Source organism: Grammomys surdaster, unplaced genomic scaffold (assembly GCF_004785775.1).
Source record: "Grammomys surdaster isolate TR1022 unplaced genomic scaffold, NIH_TR_1.0 137, whole genome shotgun sequence".
NCBI classification, from domain to species: domain Eukaryota; kingdom Metazoa; phylum Chordata; class Mammalia; order Rodentia; family Muridae; genus Grammomys; species Grammomys surdaster.
The window spans coordinates 12,493,396-12,498,395 of record NW_021604595.1 but is presented as its reverse complement, the minus strand read 5'-3'; positions in this window follow the sequence as shown (position 1 = coordinate 12,498,395).

The following is a 5,000-nucleotide window of genomic DNA, read 5'->3' as shown; positions in this document are numbered from 1 at the left end:
TATAAAGCAAAGTATTTTAAAGTTATGCACATTTGAATTCCCTCGAGTATCATTTTTAATGCATGTGTTAGTTCTAAAGAGAGGGAGGAAGAGGACTCACACCATTAAACAAACAGCCCCTCAACTCCTAATTAGCTGGAAGTTTGGAATCTCTGCCCCACACAGCAGATGCTGAATAAATGCTGAGTTGACAAATTCTTTGGATTTTTTTTTTTTTTAAATAATTGAGGGACCATCCTGTCTTCTTTTCAACAGCTCTCCTCGCGCCTACCTCCTGGGCTCCTACTCCCAACATTCCTTCCTTCTCTCTTTTGTGTGGTACCCATTACCAGCAAACAGCTGTTTCCCTCCTGCAGAAGTGTGTATGAATGTGTGAGAGACTGCCTCTACCGCCACCCAGCTCAGCAAAATAAACTATTCCAAGGGGAGCTGGTGAGAGCGCTTTGTCCAGACATTTACTGCAGTTCCGTCCTCTCTATCGGCAGCAGCCGTGGGATACTCTCAGTGCTGGAAGCCTGTGCTGGCATTAGAAATAAAATCCAGAGGTTAAAAAGGCAGCCAGGAACTTCAGGTGCTCGTTGAAGCGGCACTAACCTCTTCTAACAGCACAACCAGAAGTTTTGTCTGTGATAACAGAAGGAAGCAGAACCCTTAGAGAGGCTAGATCTGGAAAATTATCCTCGGGGCAGGAGTAAGAACTGTTTCGGGGGGTGGGGGGTGGGTCTCACTCTTATCCTCTAAGAGTTCCATCTCATCAATAAGTGGAGAAGCCAATGCACATCGCCTCTTGCCTGAGTGTGACCCCTGCCTGACAAAGGCATGTGCCGTCCTGTCCGGGCTGCCGAAACACGTCTGCTTCAGTCAAACACTCCTTCATTCTAGTGAGCTTGGAAGTCTGAGGACGCCAAGCATGGCTTTGCAGATGGACAGTCAGCTCCCCGTGAAGAGCCCAGCAGAAAGATCATTTCCTTTCTTTGCTTCTGAACACCACAGGGGCTCTCCAGTAAGCAATCACAGAGCTTGGCCCACCTAACACTGACATACCCGAATGAATGCATTGCCCACTGAAGATATTGCCTATATATATATTAAAAGAACAGTCGCTAGTGATCCTATCTGCCCTGATGTGGTTGTTAGCATTTTGTCTAAGCTCTGCCCCACAGTTACCTAGCAACAGCCAGGTGTGCCTGAATCACTGTAAAAGGGGCTGCTTGCCCCTTCTGCTCTCTCTTGCTCTTGCTCTTCTTGCTCCCGCTCTGTCCTCTTGCCCCTTCCCCTTCTCTACCCATTCCCCTCCCCCCTCTCTTCACGTGCTCATGGCCAGCCTCTACTCATCTACTCTCTCTCTCTCTCTGCCTTTCTCTGTCTCTACTACCCTCTTAACTCCCCTCCCCAGGCCCTGAATAAACTCTATTCTATTCTATATCATCCTGTGGCTGGTCCCTCAGGGGTAAGGGATGCCTCAGCATGGGCCCTCTGAGGTACCCTGTTCCCTCATACCTGATTACACACCAACCCAAAAATATTCCTCCTTTCTTTATGTTTTTATAAACGCAACAATGTTTTTCTGTTGGTTCGGTCCCATCCTTGTCCCTTGAAGTAGCATGGATATGTGTGAAGTTACACCATCCAATTCAGTGAGATAATCCAACAAAAGAATATTGTTCCCCGTGTAACCAGTACAGGAATCAGAAATATCATAGTAGATGATGTCGTTCAATAGAAATCATAAGACATCAATATTCTGGGCTGAAGTCCTATACCAGGCTTCAAAAGACCAGTCTAAAAGGAATGAGGCCTTCTGAGCTGAGGTTTCACTCACCAAGCTAAAACCAAGTTGTTATCTGGCCTCTGGGAATCAACAGAGATCGCTCGAGGTGGATACTGGACTCTGGAAGGTACTTGCTGGGATTTCCAGGTTCTTGTGTCTGGAAACTAGGAACTGGACCAGGGACATGTGATGGAAGTAAAAACAGACACATTTTATTTAAAAAGAGGACACTTCTAGGATGGGATGTGGGTCAGAGAGCCAGGAAAGAAGGTTACACACTCAGTGGTACTATTGCTGTTCTGACTGGGACATTTGAATAGGGCAGGCACTTTTGGTGGATGTTGTGTTACATACACATTAGCCTTAGTGGAGCAGAATTTCCAGTCCATTGCTGCTTTTGGCTTCTAGCATATGCTAATTGTGATGTCTCTCCCTCAGCCCCACTCTCCAGCCACAAGAAGCAGAAGAAACTCTGAAAGCAGCTGGCTTCCATCAGCTTAATGAGCTTTCTCTCTGTCTTTATCCTTACCAAGAAGTAGCAAGCAGTAACTTGACATTAACCAATTACTTACTGTTCTCAACCTGTCTCCGGTTTCCACTTAACGAGAGCTGCTTAGTTGACTGGTCTGCTTTGTCAGTCCTGCTCTATGACAGTGACTTCTCTGCCCAGCTTGTGACATTTCTTTTAGTCTCTATCATTCCATTTGATGCCCTCCTATTCTGCATTACTATTGTGTTTTGTATTACTCTATCTTATTCTATGGTGTGAGTGTTACCAGAGTCAACGATCAGAAACAAAGCCAGTTTAGATCTTTACAATAAAAGGTTGAAGTTTTTAATCTTTTGATAATGCAAATAATCAAATCTATTATAATCATAACAAGCCATTCGAAGGAAGCATAAAGAAGTAGAAAACACATATATAAATCTGGTGACTTCATGGACATGAGCTACCAAATAATTAGTGTTTTATTAAAATCTTTTGCCTTTTTCTGTTTCTGTTTCTAGCTTTTCTATTTACCTTAAAGAAATATATCCATACACACACACATGCACACACAAACACACACACACACACACATTGATATATATTGCCTTCTTTTGATTATCCCCTTAGTACCAAGAAATTCCTAGGGCCTACAAGATGGCTGAATGAGTGAAGGCTTTTTCCACAGAAACTTGCCAACTTTTTATTCCCAGAACTTTTATAAAGGTAGTAGGAAAGAATCGACTCTACATGATTTTCCTCTGACCTTCTCTCTCTCTCTCTCTCTCTCTCTCTCTCTCTCTCTCTCTCTCACACACACACACACACACACACACATACACACACCAGCAGCAACAACAATAAATATATTAAGGAAAGAAAGAAATTCCTGAGAAATGGGACTCGAAGGCATGGTTCTTGCCTATTGTGTGTGACTCCCTCCATTCAGTCCCCAGCACCACAAAACAAGAAAAGGGCAAAAACAAAGGGACATTCCTGAAGAGGGGTTTACAACCTGCAAGCTTCCAGGAGCATCAACATAATGATGGATCAAGGTGGAGGTCAGTTTTAAGTAGGCTGGGCTACTTGGGGTTCACTCCTAGTTCTCACCTAAACATGTGGCTCAGCTTCTCCATCAGCAAAGCAGAGACAGCAAAGACACCTCGCTCCCATTGCTCACTGTCAAAGCCCACCCCCAGTGACACATTTCTTCCAACAAGGCCACACCTAACAGTGCTACTCCCTATGAGCCCATGGAGGCCATTTTCATTCAGACCACCACCCATAGATGAAATCAGAGGGTGCTCGTGGAGTGTTTGACGTTAAGCCTGGGTGTAGACCAAAAACACCATGTTCTGTTTCTTGAAGATGTCTCTCGACTCCCCGACACCTCTGAGCTAGCCAGCCCATCACTACAGGACTGATGCTTCTCTGCTTCTCCTGAAGACCTCTGGACCAGTTTAAACCTGAGTTTTTCTCCCCCAGAAACATTTAGCTATAAAATAAATAACATGTTGAAATATAAACAATTAAATAATAGGTTCACAAGATAGTATGAGGCTGCCTTCTGCTGGGTATCAGTTTCTTATGAATGTTAGCACTTTATCCAGACAGAAGAGTTCAAAATGAAGTTACTTCACGGTTTTCTTAGAGTTCAAACTTATATCAGTTGAAGAAAAGGAAGGATGGAGGTGCCTGACTAGGTAAGAAACAGGAAGCATTCTTACATCCAGCAGAAACCCACTAGTACAATTGACACTTAAATTTCTGTCCCACAGAGTAATTTTTATTTGTTCAGTTTATTACTATTTTCAAGTAAAATGTTTTAGTTTGTATTTGTAATCTTTACATTTTTTTTAACCACAAATCTGATTTCTTAGTTGACGGGTTGATTGATTGGGTTTCATGTAGCTGAGGTTGGCCATGAACTTCTGATCCATTTGCTTCTGTCTTCTGAGTGACAAGAATACAGGAATAGGGCATTGTGAGCCGCTAAGATGTGTTTCTTTATCTGAATACCTTCACTGAATAACTAGTTGACATTAAACCAAAGTTACATCCAACCGAAGAAAATCCCAACAAAACTGAACCCTCTTGACTCAGTGGCAGAGCCAGCTATGCCCCAGCACCAGCAGGAAGTTGAGCTGACTGTGACTCTTCATTTCCTCGAACCATAACAAAAACAGTCTACTCCTGTAAGGTCCCCAGGTTTGCTGCCTCTGCAGGTGGGGCTCTGTGAGGGACCTGTTTCTTGTTTACATCTTCCCAAAACTACAGAGTACTCTCTGAGTTTTTCTTCCTCTATAAAACACAGCCACAAAGAGCCTGGAGTGTAAACCGGTTTACTTCAAAAGCCAGAGAAGAAAACAGTTGGCATGTTAGCCACAGGAGCCTTTCAAACATCTATTGTATTCGTACCCTTCTCCCATGGGGACCACCTATAGAATTAGCTTCACTTATATTGTGATCCTAAGCTCTGAGTCTTGCCACTAACCCTTTACTGTGCCTCTCCGACCACCCACTGTGGTCCTAGCACTCCCACCCTCAGTTTCCAGGAGCCCTACAGACGATTCACAAAGTCTTACCTCTTTCCCAGCAGAAACACTCTGCCCCTTTGGTTCTTGCTTTTGATCTGCTTGCTAGTGACTAATGGTAACTAACCCGTGCGTGCGTGCGTGCGTGCGTGCGTGCGTGCGTGCGTGCGTGCGTGCGTGCGTGCGTGCGTGCGTGCGTGCGTGCGTG